Source organism: Pezoporus occidentalis, unplaced genomic scaffold (assembly GCF_034315485.1).
Source record: "Pezoporus occidentalis ecotype Australia unplaced genomic scaffold, CSIRO_AGI_Poc_V1 ctg38, whole genome shotgun sequence".
NCBI classification, from domain to species: domain Eukaryota; kingdom Metazoa; phylum Chordata; class Aves; order Psittaciformes; family Psittacidae; genus Pezoporus; species Pezoporus occidentalis.
In genome coordinates this window covers 5,038,284-5,053,613 of record NW_026915702.1, presented here as the reverse complement: position 1 = coordinate 5,053,613, position 15,330 = coordinate 5,038,284, and the positions used below count along the sequence as shown (strand labels likewise).

Genomic DNA, 15,330 nt, shown 5'->3' with positions numbered 1-15,330 from the left:
GAGTGCTTTGTCACTTCTTTATATAGTTTTGGCAATGAACTGATTCAATACTACTTTCATAATGAACACATTTCCTACTATCATGGACCTGTCATTCCACAATTCTCACTGATATACAGAGATGATGTATTGGTTCAAGTACTAACGTTCCACAAAAGATGTAGGTCTACTTATTTATGTTCTTTAATAGTAAGGAAGGCTGCATGAAAGAGTTAAAGCTTAATCCCTGCATATTTACTGTGTTGGGAGATGCAACTATTTTGGGATAATTCCCTACCTAGTTAGCCTTTAGAAAAAAAGCTCTGTCAAAACACAGATTCAGATTCAGTCATTTGAATACTTGTTCCATAGATTGACAGCATGCATTATGGCAAAAAGAAGTAGTAACCAGAACTAGCTAGCCTTGAAGCAGAAAAGACCACATGACATGTAATAGAGGCCTCTTTCTTATGATTTAGCATAAAAATCCTGCTTCTTGATAAAATTCACCACTGTAAATCAGTTTATACATATTAAAAGCAGGAACCTAAGGGTAGATATCAAAATATTATTTTCAACACAACTTATAATTCACTTCACTACTATAAAGCATTTCAGTGGATAGAAGAAGGCTTTAGGAGGGAAAAAATATCAAGAGTCAGTAATAAAATATTGTCTTTAGCAACACAAAATCAAGATACCGATATCTGCAACACCAATTTCTGTAAACAACCCATTATTAGACTCACTTACAAAAAAGTTTCTTCGTTGATGTATTTTTATGTGATTGTCCATTACAGCATTTTGGAATACATACTGGGGAGCATTAGGGGCCAGCTACTCTCAAAGAAGGGATAACACAAAAAGATAATTAATTTGAAATGATAATTCCTTTGTTGTAATTAATATTCTTGGTCTCATCCAGGAAGTAAAAGAGAGAATGTAAGGGGAGACCATGATTTATTGCTTAATATCAGTAGATTTCTCCTCAAGCTACAGTGAAAAAATTATTGGGGAGATAGCAAAGAAGCTTGTGCTTTAGCTCCCTGCAGCCAACTGATATTAGGCTTTATATATATATATATATTTATATATATAATACATATATTTATATGTATTATATACAATATATATATATAAAGCTTTCAGGTGCAATTTTTTTTCTAAATAGAAAGATACATAGATCTATAGAGCCTTTGACTTTCACAGTATAAATTAAGTACACTGGAATGCCACAATTCCCTTGGAGAGGGTCTTTTTATGAGAGCATGTAGTGACAGGACAAGGGGGAATGGCTTTAAATTGAAAGAGGGTAGATTTAGATTAGACATTAGCAAGAAATCCTTTACTATGAGGGTGGTGAGGCCCTCGAACAGGTTTGCCCAGAGAAGTTGTGGCTGCCCCATCCGTGGCAGTGTTCAAGGCCAGCCTGAATGGGGCTTGAAGCAACATGGTCTAGTGGAAGGTGTCCCTGCCCACGGCAGGGGGCTGGAACTGGATGAGCTTTAGGGTCCCTTCAACCCAAACCATGCCATGATTCTATGATTCTATGAATTCCATTTAGTTTAAGACCTTATTACCACTGGGAGAAGAGAAAATTCACACTACTGCAATGCGGTGTTTACTGATGCAAGTGTATTTTTTTGCAGAAAAGCAGAGGTGGCAGGACACTAGTAGTAGTAAGCTATATTATTTGGATTTGTGAATTCTGGAATTCAGTTGTGTAACTAAATTAGTCTATAACTATTTTAGAGGTATAGATATTTTAGAGGCATAGCTATTTTAGAGGCATAGTAAATTATTTCTAAATAAAAACACACGCATTTCATATGGATATAGCATATACGATCACTAATCTGTAGATTTATAAACCATTTACAATATATCACAGATGGTTTTGCAAATAGGTGTGTCAAAGCTTGAAGACCTCCCAGATTCCTTATTTCAGCCTTTTCCAGTCTTTCCATTAGCATTTAGTTTTCGGACTACAAATAAATATTTATAAATTTAAATATTATCAATTAGAAATTGATCAGCATATTGAAAATTGAGGCTTTTTTGTCTGTTTTTTTGTGGTTTTTTTTTTTTCTCCTTTTGGTTTCAAATTTGTTAAATGTGATTCACATTTTGCACAATGCCGAACATTTCTGTGTTGGCTGATCATGATCCATCTGCATTATGTAACTGTCAAAAGCTTGTCTTGGCCTTGGATCATGTTGAAAGCAACTATTGTACAGAGGGTCATTTGCCATTTTTATGTAATTGTCCAGAGAATGTCCTAGTTCACATTTAAATGACTCCGTGATACAAAATTTCTCCCAGCATTCAGTCAGGGTTTTGTCTTGCTCTGAATAGATCCTATTAAAAAACGGAAATGTATGAATAGAGAGATACCCCACTGCCTGCTTCAACCCACTAAAAGCTATTACATGCTTGTGAATAAACAATATATATACATATATTAAGAGGAAGTCAAAATGAAAAAGTTTGGTCTGAAAAATACCATTTAGATTCAGACAGGTTAGGCTGGTGTGGCCAAGTCAATAGTGCAACACCTGTTCCTGAGAATACTGCCATCATACCTTTATTGTTCCTCATCCCTGAAATCTAGGTTGTTTGCTCTTCTATTACAGCCTTAAATGGGGCATAGCAAGCTACAAATGTTCATTACTTCTTGTACTGTAGACAGGACTGAGGGTGTCCAGGTCATACAGACACTTTCAAACTGAGCTGGGGAGCTGGTTCTGCATTTTAGGTGATGCACTGCAGTACACCTAGTCCTCCTTGAAGCATAGCCTTATAGTCCTCCTTGAAGCACAAAATGTTCCTCCTAGCTCCAAAATTGCCAGCCCCTGACCACTGCACAGTGCGGGCATTCCCAATGTAAAATCAGCTCACTATTAGTGCTGGTCACAGTGTCCTTTGTTTCTGTAATCTCCACGGTCAAGTTACACATTCACATCACATGTTAACCCATGATGCTGTAACTGGAAAGCACTATTTGTTCTCTTCCCAGCTCTCGCTGTCATATTTATCAATTACACATACTATCTTGTTTAGATATCAGACGAGAGACTGAAGAGTCAGACTACTCTGCACAATAATAAAACTATACCAGTGATTTTCTGATCTTCTCTTTTCTGTCAGTCACCAAGATCTGAAACCTTTGTGAGTCAAAATTCAGCACCCAGATCCAGTAAAAGGCTTGGTAAACCTGGTGGACAGACCTGGACTGCATACTTTTGTGCCCACAGTTCTTGTTTTCAATGGCTTTTAGGTATTTTTTAATTGGCAACATAAATCAGGCTTTGAACTGTTAACTGTAAAGTCTAGCAGCCATTAGGCTAGCAAGGAACTAAAAAGGAGTTCAAAGGAACATGAAAGATGCCAAGTACTTTTATTCAAATTATGTAATTCTGTGTCAAAGTTACCCATGTCAAGTCACACAGCTTTAGTTTAACTAAGGGACAATCACACCGTTTAGAGAATCAGCTTTGGTTGTTGATCTTCCGCAAGATCACATTGAGGCAATCTGTAATCTCTAATTAGAAGAGATTTGCTATAATTCATTCCTAAATTATTTTATCATTGGTATACTGACATTAATGAAATGTAAAAAAGGATTGTCAAGTTTGATTCTCCATCTATCACTGACCTTTTAATTATGTACTTGTCATTGGACACAGTCAGCTGTCTCCTCAGTGCTTTGCCTGGCATAAGGTGACTGCTCTGAATCCATGCCTTCATCTTGGTAAAAGACGGATGTGCAGCACCTTCTGAAGAGACTGTCCAAGCTGCTGCAAGATGCAGTGCAGACAGGTTCTTCTGTTGCCGCTCATGTTCCTGCTCCTTTTTATTAGAGAAATCTCCCTGGGCATTTTTATGATGAGTTATACATTGACTGTGGATTTTCAACTTCTCTTTATTGGTGCATCTACACTAGCTCTGTAAGTAGTATTTCAATATTGGTCTCATTAAAACTTCAAGAAGAGATAAAATTGCCTTTTCATACACTTATTCTTTGTTTAGCTATATAAACATCTTTTTTTTCTTTCCCCCCCTAAGGGCCCAGCATTACAATGATTCTAGGTTACTCTGTATAACTATCTAGCCTCACCATTACTTAATGTTTTGCTGGCCTGTGAGTCATGCGCAAGATTTATCAGATATGATAGGATAATTAATTCAATGTGATCAAGCACAGTGTTGAACAGAACAGAAGTGAGCCCTATTTTCTGCAGAACCCTTCCACAAATCACATCCATTGGTGGAAAATCTGGACATAATATTTACATGAATGTCACAAATGACATATACATATCTATATAAAGATACAGAATTTTATATATATTTTTAAAATCTGCCAGCTCACTTCTCTTAAATCCCCCTAAGGTCTGAATCATGGATAAAGCATATTGCCACATTTTCAATCTGAGCCTCATGGAATACTTAATTAAAAATCTTACAGGTTTACATCAAAAAAGGAAAAATATTCATTGTTGGAAAATAAAATTCAGTAAAATATTGATTTTAATTTATTTTATTCTTACCTTTAAATTCATAAGGAAGTTAATTGTGTATCTGTTTTCTGTTATTCTGATGCAGCATGACCAGGCTACAACAGGGTATATCTTGGCAGCAGTATTACAGTGTTATTATCACAAAACTTTTTAAAAAATATTTTTTAAATATCATCTTACTGTTACTGTTTAATAGATAATGCAGTAACACCAGATCTGTTTTTGTAGGAAGAAACTCACTGTAGAAACCTCCTGTTTATACATGAATTAAATATACATCTGAATATCTCCGGAAATTAAAAAGCACAATATAGCCCAGACTTACAACAACTTTGCCTAGCAAAACCAAGGGCTGTCATGCGACTTACTCCTACTTTGCTATAACGCATAAAGGAAGCATAGATCAGTGTGAGAGAGGTCTTACTTAAGATGAAAGAAACCTACCAGATGGGTCAGTTTAGAACTTGGGAGAATGCTGTAAGGTTTTGGAGGGCTTTCTTGCTTGTGTTTTGGTTGGGTATTTTTGGTTGTTGTTTCATTTTTGTAAAAAAGCAGTCTTGTTTTGCTCACTATCAATTAGGTTTCTGTCTAACAGTTCAGCCTAAGAGGCTAACTGCCCACTGCTTGCAGGTCTGCCCTGAAACCAGAGCCTCAGGCTGCAGCCCAGCCTAGTTGCCTCCCTGGATAACTGCTGTGACCCTCAGGAAGTGGAAATCCGTGAAATACAGCTCTTCATTGGCACAGTAATTCTTACCCATCTGCAAACTAGCTGATAATTCTACTGGCAAGTTTCAGTGCACCCTGAAGCCTCTGAGCTTCCTAGTAGTAATCAGAATGGTGAGCAGGTACCTGACCACATTCCACCTTCATTGCCATGCCCACGGGGAGTGCAGCTCTTTAGCCACACCATAAACCACGCTATCATAGAATCATAGAATAGTTAGGGTTGGAAAGGACCTTAAGATCATCTAGTTCCAACCCCCTGCCATGGGCAGGGACACCTCACACTAAACCATGTCACACAAGGCCTCGTCCAACCTGGTCATGAACACTGCCAGGGATGGAGCATTCACTACCTCCCTGGGCAACCTATTCCAGTGCCTCACCACCCCAACAGGAAAGAACTTCCTCCTTATATCCAATCTAAACTTCCCCTGTTTAAGTTTTAACCCGTTACCCCTTGTCCTGTCACTACAGTCCCTAATGAAGAGTCCATCCCCAGCACCCCTATAGGCCCCCTTCAGATACTGGAAGGCTGCTATGAGGTCTCCACGCAGCCTTCTCTTCTCCAGGATGCACAGCCCCAACTTGCTCAGACTATCTTTATATGGGAGGTGCTCCAGTCCCCTGAACATCCTCGTGGTCCTCTTCTGGACTTGTTCCAACAGTTCCATGTCCTTTTTATGTTGAGGACACCAGAACTGCACACAATACTCCAGGTGAGGTCTCACGAGAGCAGAGTAGAAGGGCAGGATCACCTCCTTCGACCTGCTGGTCACGCTCCTTTTGATGCAGCCCAGGATACGGTTGGCTTTCTGGGCTGCGAGCACACACTGAAGCCAGCTCATGTTCATTTTCTCATCAACCAACACCCCCAAGTCCTTCTTCACAGGGCTGCTCTGAATCTCGTCTTTGCCCAACCTGTAGCTGTGCCTGGGATTGCTCCCACCCAGGTGTCAGACCTTGCACTTGGCATGGTTAAACCTCATGAGGTTGGCATCAGCCCACCTTACAAGCGTGTCAAGGTCCCTCTGGATGGCATTCCTTCCCTCCAGGGTATCAACTGAACCACACAGTTTGGTGTCATCGGCAAACTTGCTGAAGGCGCACTCAATCTCGCTGTCCACGTCACCCACAAAGATGTGGAACAAGACCAGTCCCAACTCCGATCCCTGAGGGACACCACTCATTACTGGTCTCCATCCGGACATTGAGCCATTGACCACAACTCTTTGTGTGCGGCCATCCAGCCAGTTCTTTATCCACCGAGTGGTCCATCCATCAAATCGATGTCACTCCAGTTTAGAGATAAGGATGTCGTGTCACAATGTTGAACATTTTACACAAGTCCAGGTAGATGACATCCACTGCTCTACCCCTGTCCATCAGTTCTGTAGCCCCATCATAGAAGGCCACCAGATTGGTCAGTCAGGACTTCCCCTTAGTGAAGCCGTGCTGGCTGCCACCAAGCACCTTGTTTTTCATGTGCCTTAGCATGCCTTCCAGGAGAATCTGCTCCAAGATTTTGCCAGGCACAGAGGTGAGACTGACTGGTCTGTAATTCCCCAGGTCATCCATTTTCCCCTTCTTGAAAATGGGGGTTATATTTCCCTTTTTCTTCAAGGCTTTCTGTCTTGCAGATAATGACACATTCTGTGTGTGTGCACCATACCCGCTTGTACCTCTAGCTGTGATCATCTCCTGACAACTGCAACTGTACTGCATTGCTCTGCTCCAGCTAGAGCAAGGTGCTTGGCTGGGCATCACAGCTTGCCTCTGGTATCTCTGACCCTAGCTGGAGTACTTTGCTTTCTCTGGAGTGTCCTACATCTTTTTCTGATGATAATTCTTGTTTGCAACTTGGTCCTGCTAATTTAGGGCATAGCTGGATCTCTGCCTCCCCTGTATGTAACTGCATTTTCAGCTTTTTTAACTAGCGAAGTACCTTGTGGACCACTTAGTACTGCTGACCTGGAGGCCCTGACCTTAGAGTGAGTTTCTGTTAAAGGTCTAATCATTAAGGCAATGGTCCTTCCTTACAGAGCATTAGCATTCTGCAGTAACAGACTGTACTCAGCCTTTCCTGTTTAAATTCCTGATAGCTTTTTCTCATCTAAACACATTTCCTGTTTTTGTTCCCTTAGACAGTTTTATCCATACATAGTTTCCTTAATCTCGGTTCCTCAAATTTTGGCAGCAAAGGTTCACAACTCAGTTTTATAGTTCTGCCTCAGTTAGGGAAATGCCTGCATCTTCCAAATGCCTCTCATGAGAAAAGCTGAAAACAGCATCTACTTTCTTGGGAATAAAGCCTAGGTATACTAGCCAAAACTCAACATGACGGAATAAACTGCGTAGAGTACTTTGCCAGATTATTCAAGCAGGTGATCTTGTGACAGCAAGGAAGAATTATTTTTGCATATTGGAGAGAAGAACAAATTATACTGTTCAGCAAGGCTTTTATTTCTAGATCTTTTACCCCCTTCTTCAACACTGTGTAATCCAAAGTTACAACTGAGTCTTGCAGATAGTGATGACAGCATTCTTCTTTCCTTACAATGGATCTAGGATTTGGCATTAATAATGTTGACAGTATTTATCTAATACATATTATTTCTATTGCTAACTAGAACATTTTAAAGACAAAATAGTACTAAAAATATTTTTGTGTTGTTTTACAAATAGATTTTATGCCTATTTTAACACTGCATTTTTTAGAAAAAAAAATATTTTATTCTGTTACACAATTGATTCTACAAACTTTATTCAGAGAAAAATAATGTCAGAATCCTCCTCAGGTACATGTGATTTCTTTTTTTATGTGTGAGACTTAAACAGATCAAGGGCATACTTCAGGGCAAAATTTCTTAGCTTTCAAAGGGAAGATTATATTAAAAGTATAATTTGTAATACCAGGCACCATTAGACATAGTGTATTATTCATCTAAACACCATAATGTTATTCAATTCACAATGAAAACTGAAAATTAATAACTTGCCACCATTGATTTTCTGTAGTTTGCACCGATACTGAGGAAAGTGAACCAGTCTACTTGAAAAAAAAAACATCAGCCCATTACTACTACAAGCTTTAAGGATATTGAACATGTAGACAAACAACAGAATGATTAACACCACCCAAGCAACTTGGACTAATTTACGTAAAAGTGAAGCAAATGCCAAGGCAAACAAAAGCGCATTGGAGTAGAACCAGATATGTGCTGGGTTCACTTGTTCCTATTTGGAAGGTGAAGGATTATAAACTGCTGTTTCCTGAAGTAAAACTATATCTGTTTTTCTCTGAGTAATTATTCATTTCATATAAACCAACAAAATACAACCCATGTTGCCACTACATTCAGCGAATATCCTGCATATTTATCCACATCTCTGTGATGCCAGGAAGTGTTCTGCTTTTTCTAGTCAATTTAAGGGGAAAGTAGTGAGAAAATTAGTCAATAGACACACAAAATTTGGAAACAGAAATTAACTTAGATGTTACTATTTCAAGGCTTAAACTACGAGTATTTTTACCTTCCTCCCAAGTAATTTAGTATCAGGCTTTAGACAAAAAGGTTATAATGACTTTTCTAACTTACCCAATAAAATCAAAGTTTTTGCACCACAGTGTGTCACCATGATCTGTCTAACTTCGTAAGAATTTTGACAGATGCTGAGCACCCTGGCTGTAGATCAGGAATGCACTTAAACACATGTATAACTTGAAGCACTTCAGCAGTTCCAAAAGAGAAATTCCGGCTGTACTGAGGTACAGTAAGGGCAAAGTAATAGCAATTGTAGCATTTCCAGTGACTTTGGTCTATCCAGAATTTGAACCATGAACTATGTGGCTTCTAATAAGCTGCTTAAATCTAAGGTTTGTTGGTTTATTTAGGTCAGCTGGTGTAGATAAGAAAAAAACCCACAATCTTCAGGGCACACAAGCCCTTCCTCAGAAGTAGCAGAATTTGAAGCTAAGGACAAGCTAAGAGTAAAAGCAAACACAGATGTTTAGTGTAACTCTGGACTGAATCTGGACCTTGTGTAGCTGAGAATGAACAGGAACACTCTGAAGATTCAGCATAGATGTAAACATAAAATCATGGCAAAGGCCTTCCTTCAAACCTGCTTCATGTTGCTGCTCCATAGCAATCACTGACAGGATTTAGGCAGCTTTACACAGGCAGCTTCAAGACTTTGTTTCTTCTCTGTCTTTTGTAATCAAGAAAATCCTACAGAGTCATAGTAATAAGAGTCCCAAGGTCTGGTATTAAGACTTTTTGCCATCATGCCTGGTGAAGAGAAGGAAAACCCCACTTTGATATGTATTTCAAAGTTATTTTACTTGGTATTTATTGATGAGTACTCACAGTTATTCAACATTCTAAAAGGGAAAGACTACTGCCATGACCATAAACTGTTTGCAAGAATAAAAGGATCATGTATTAAAAAAATATTTTTCATTTACATGTAAATATCATGTACTTTTCATTTGTAAGAAAAAAAAACTGTTTATTGGATAACATGGTCATAATCTGTTCCATACAACCAATAGACTTTGACAGCAATTTATTTTAAATTTGCAATTACTGAAAAAATCTCCAACTCTCCATAAGCAATCAGTCCTATTCTTTGTTGATAAGCTTTGTCAGCAAAATGGTTACTGTATTTGTAGTATATTTATAACTAGGAATGAAAAACCACTTGCATTAATACATTATAGAATCTATCACAGTAAGTAATGTTCATATGTGATTTTTAAATGCAGTAAAAGAAAACAGACTATTTGAGGTACCTATTCATAAAAGGTGCCTTTCAGAGTATGTGTGAGACATCCAAAAGTTGTAGTATTTCATTACAGTTACTTTGTGTTCATGTGAGAGGAAATGGTACATTCCCGCAGTAATTTTCATGAATGTCTCAATATAACATCATTGGTAGCTGTTTAAATCACTGTACTTCTACAGATCTTGAATAAAGATGTCTATCTTAAATGCATTTTTAAAAAGACACCAACTTATGATGACCAAGCATCATAAGATTAAACATTATACTGATGGGCATTTTTGCATATACACTGATGTTTACTTCCTGTAATTTGAAATTGAAACAGTCACTACATAAAGATTTAATAAAGCTTTACACAAGTAGAATGATACCTCAATTTGTAAGTTTTGCTGATTTAACAGCTGCACATGAATATATATATTTACGTATATCTAATTATTACTCATATGCAATAACACCTACAAACACACTTAGTGGTTTACAGTGCTGTTTTGTACTTACTGTGAAATAATTTCAACTTCTCCATACCTACAAAGGAACAAAGAACAATATAACTGCACAGACAACATACCAAAGAGGTGCGTATTTCATAATATTACATTTGCCTGTTTTTTCGTGGTTTATTTTATGTATAATTCATTTCTGCTATAGGTATTCTAATTCATTTGCAGCTCAGGGTTAGAACAGACAGTAGATTATGTATTTTCTTTGCTGTAACTATTGAGAATTAAATTTAACAAGATAATTTTCAAAAACATGCAGACCTCACAAAAAGAAATCTGCCTTCAAGAACATTTGCTCTATCATATTTTAGGAGATGACTTATCTACAGTGTTTTGAACACTGAAATCATCAACAGACTCGCACAACTTGTTGGAAACCTGATCTTTTGGAAAGGTTAATACAATATGAATTAAATGTCAAATTCCCCTCTGCCCCCTTGCTGAGCCTTCTCCTAGCAAAATACATGCAGTCCACTTTCAAGGACCTCTGAATTACACTGTAAGGGTACACAAAGCTGATTCTCCTCCCATATTAGCGTAATTAGCACTGCCTTCATTAACATTAACAGAATCCTCACTGTGTATTTCAGGGCAGCACTGGGCACTAGGTCATGCATAGCACTCACTGGCTTATACGGCATGTGTCTCCCTCCCAACAGCCCCATCCTCGCACAATATACACCTCAGAATCCCCCAAAGCACTGACAATAGTTACTTAAATCCATGTTAACAAGCACTATAGGTGCTGGTGTGGTGAATTTCTATTTGCTTTGATGTCTACTTACTGTTTTTTTCATTTGTTTAAATTTCAGATAATGTAACAGAGATTCCTGCGGTTGGTAATAATCTACATATGGTGCCCGTGGGACCACAACACAGATGGGAAGCCCCTAGTCTATCTGGAAAAGAAATGGGGGTTGTTAGAACTGTAAAAAAGTCAAGAAGCTGGCTAAAGGCAGAACAGCAATATATAAATAATTTAAAAAGTGAAGCAGTGGTATGGAAGAAGGTACCTTGCATTGAATCCTGGGAGCATTTTGTTTTCTTAGCACAATAAATGAATTAGATAAAATTTTACCTTAGTTTAGGCATTGAGCTATAATTATGTATATAGTTATGTGCTTTATTCAGAAAGTACTTTACCTTGGTCTATTTACTTTTCCAAAGATACACAGAAATTAAAATTCTTGCCCACTTTCCTTTCTTTCATAACAATTACACTCAATTTCTCATACATGATTTTGCATACTGTGTCTCGTTAAAAATGAGGGCAAAAAAGTGGCTGAATCAGATAATTTAAATTAATATCTGAAAACCAGCAAAATAGAAGGCTGGAGGGTGGTTATTATGCCCACAAACCACTATATGTTCCACATCAAACATGAGAATTCTATCTATTAAGCACATGCAGTAATAACTAAACATGACCTAAGAGAAAATTGAGCCCAAGAGCAGGTGATGGGGAGCCAAAAGGAGGTCATACCAAACAACAGCTATTTGTTGTTAAAACAAGCAAACAAAATCTCTTAAAACAATCCTCTCTCAGGACTGAAGAGGCAAAAAACTCGCACAGCTTCTGAGCAATCTCCCAACTTGTTGGATAAGGGAAAATCTGTACAGTTCTAACTATAGGGATGAAATATGCAATTTCATATAACCACACTGCTGTGAAGCAAGTCTAATCAATGGGTTAGAGCAAACACATTTCTGACATTTTGGAATAAAACTAATAGATGGTGTACTGCCCAAATGCAGATTATATTTAACTACAGCTTCTTTTACTATGTAGTAGAATATTTTAATTTGTAAGAAAATACATTAAGGCATCATGTAAAGATCTTTACTAACTCCGGATAGAGATTCAGGTCTCCACTGCTCTACAACTAAACATCATATAAGAGAGTACCTGTAAAGCACAGCACAGACAATGTTTCTTCTGAGTATTAAAAGCTTCCTGGCTACACTAGTTAGTGCAATCATTCTTCAGCCATATCAGGCACTGTAAAAAGAGTATGGGTTATTCCATGTTCCTGAGAGCTTCTATTGTTATGAAGTGACTCTAGAATACAATAATTTATCTCCTGGGCCGTTATTCTAGAAGTAGAACGAAACAACTCACATCACTGAATATGGTTGAAAATACCTTTTATTATTTCAAAGAAGACAGAATAAGGAAAGAATATTGGAAAAGCCCATGTAACCTGAAGTAACTATTTCTTCTACACCTTTAAAATTAAGATATCAACAGAAATTGGCTGCAAATTTCAACACAAGGAATGTGCATGTCAGAAAAAATATATGCAAGCAGATCTTCAGGAGTAACCCTGGTTTTGGTAATGTCATCCATGTACAAACAGATACACCTTATCCATGTGTTTGTAATAACAAAAAGGTAGCAGAAAAGTCCCTAATTAAGGAAAAAAAAAAAAAAAGGACTAAAACCAGAATGAAATCTGTATTTCAGACTAGCTAAATGTGTCAAAAAGCAGACAGTAGACAGATAAAAGGAGCTCCAGCCTACTTCACCCTTTACACTTCAGGCATAGTGACAGTGTTAAAAGGGTAAGAGGGCAGAGATAGAACCGTAGCAGACACTCCTAGTCAGAGGTATGAAAACGTGTGTGCCAGGCGCGTGATTAAGTGAAACAAAATCCATGCAAAGTTGGGGTATCCTAGTGTCTTCATAACATCTACGTCTCTCATTATCATATTTCTGTCGACTACAATCTCTGCTTACTGCTTTCTTATCCCTTAATCGGCACCCTTTCACTTGCCAATATTCAAATGTGATTTTTATCCTTTATTTCCAAGCCAGAAAACTATCCCTAAGCTTATTTATTTTCCTCTTGCTTAACTCCATTCAGCAGCAGTCAAAATTACTACCTCTCACATTGTCACAGAAGATGCCAGGAGCCCTAAAACAAGACTAAGTTCCCATATGTGAGCTAAACTGTTTTTTAAAAACTCTTATCCTATGGTACCAGTCTGCACAAGAGAACAGAAAATGGCTGGTGGCAGAGAAGTAAGCCTCAGATGCCCAGCCATTCTCCAAAGCAGCAGCACAATGAAGATGGCCAAATAAAATCATAGAATCACAGAATGGTTTGGAATGCAACGGAGCTTAAAGCTCATCCAGTTCCAACCCCTGCCATGGGAGGCAGGGATACCTTCCACTAGACCAGGTTACCGCAAGCCCCATCCAACCTGGCCTTGAACACTGCCAGGGATGGGGCAGCCACAGCTTCTCTGTACCAGTGCCTCACCACCCTCACACTAAAGATGCCTCAGAGGTCTGATTAAGTTCTAAAAGCTAATGTTGTTCAGGGTTTCTTTAAGAAAGAATTTTATACCATACTTTGCTAGAGTACATGATTACCAACCAGAAAATGTTAAAAAACTGTTGAAGTCAGCTTAATTGAGTGTTATCTACTTCATTTTACACCATTTCTTCACCATTAGCAAAGATCCCTGTGAAGAAGAAAATCTAACACATCCAATAAAAAAATGAATTTGATACACTTTTCCATCAAGTATTATACAAGAAAACTTTTTATTTACCAACTGTAGCAATATCTGAGTCTGACCTAAAGTCTTTGTACTCTAATGCTAAATCATCTCCTGTACTGTAAAATTCTGCTTTTTTTTTGAGCACATTCTGGGGGCAGAAACCCTTGATACCCTACAGAATCAAAACATCCAAAGGACTCACTGGGGAAGATTAACCTCAGTTTAACAGGTCTGCCTTGTGTAGACTGTTGTGTCTTTGAGATGCTTTGACTGAGACTTTGCTGAGATTCATGGCATTTTATCTCACTTTATCTCATGTACAGGCTGTTTTATCTATGATATTCTGTGAAATGTACTTTGTTTCAAGCTGGCTGTGCTCACAAGTCGAGCCAGGGGTCATGCAGTAGCTCAGCTGACCTGGCCTTGGGCAGGAGGTTGGACTGGATGATCTCAGGTACAAGGCAACAAGCCCTTTCTTTTCTACTCCAGACACCTCAGTATATGCATGCTGGGGAAAGAGCTGCGAGCGCTCCATGTTCTTAGGGGCTTGATACTAAAGAACACTACAGTGAAGCAACAAAACAAGCCCTGGATCTGATGTGGATGTGCAGGACTACACTCGAGCTCTGTGCAAGTAAAGAGGTACATGAAAAGGAAGTTAATGGAATAGTTCTGGGCCGGGGTTGGGATCGTTTCCCTTGGCTCTCTTTCCATGGGGAACACGCAGTTGACCGGCGAGCATCAACAGCAGCAAACCCTGCGCTGCCCTAGCCCCATCCCGCTCCTAAGGGGACGATTCCCTTACAAGGCACCCAACGCCGGTGGGGGCCGGACTCTCAGCCCCTCTCGCAGGGTAGAAGGGCCCCACGCCGAGACCACACAGCAGGGACTACGGCCGAGCAGAACGCTTTCTCAGCCACCTCCCGCTCCCCGCCACGCCTCAGGCGGCCTCACCCCCTGGAACCGCCCCTGCGGGCGGTGGTACAGCCCTGCCCGGCGCTCCCCCGCCCCACCGGCCAATGGAACCGCCCACCCACAGACGTTTAAATTCGAGCCCTCAATGGTTTCCCCCGCCGCCGGCAGGTGAGCGGGGCTTTCGGTGGCACCGCCTGATGGGAGGAAAGCCGTCTTCCCCACCGGGGGCCCGTTTTAAACACCATTCCCGTTTTGTTCCCGTTGCTGTCACCCCGTGTCCCCCCCCTTTCCCCCCCCCCTACAACGGCCCGCCGATGCCGTGCGCACGCGCGGCCCGCGCCACCCCGCCTTCCCGCTGTGCGCGCTCTCGCCCCCGCCCGCCCCGCCTCAACCCCGCT

The 15,330-nt window shown here is 39.5% G+C and overlaps 1 long non-coding RNA gene across 3 annotated transcripts; it reads right to left on the bottom strand.

Moving 5' to 3' along the window:
• Positions 1–3,377: 3,377 nt before the first annotated feature.
• On the bottom strand, positions 3,378–14,791 carry LOC134170541 (uncharacterized). 3 transcript variants are annotated; one of them, XR_009967299.1, is made up of 5 exons: positions 14,374–14,791; positions 11,226–11,409; positions 10,509–10,535; positions 7,699–9,511; positions 3,378–3,924 (listed from the first exon to the last, which is right to left on the bottom strand). It is a non-coding gene; the product is annotated as an uncharacterized LOC134170541 (long non-coding RNA). The 3 variants fall into 3 exon arrangements; XR_009967300.1 differs by lacking the exon at positions 14,374–14,791 and having other exon boundaries at positions 3,378–3,518; positions 3,635–3,924; positions 11,226–12,960; XR_009967298.1 differs by lacking the exon at positions 14,374–14,791 and having other exon boundaries at positions 11,226–12,960.
• Positions 14,792–15,330: the final 539 nt, after the last annotated feature.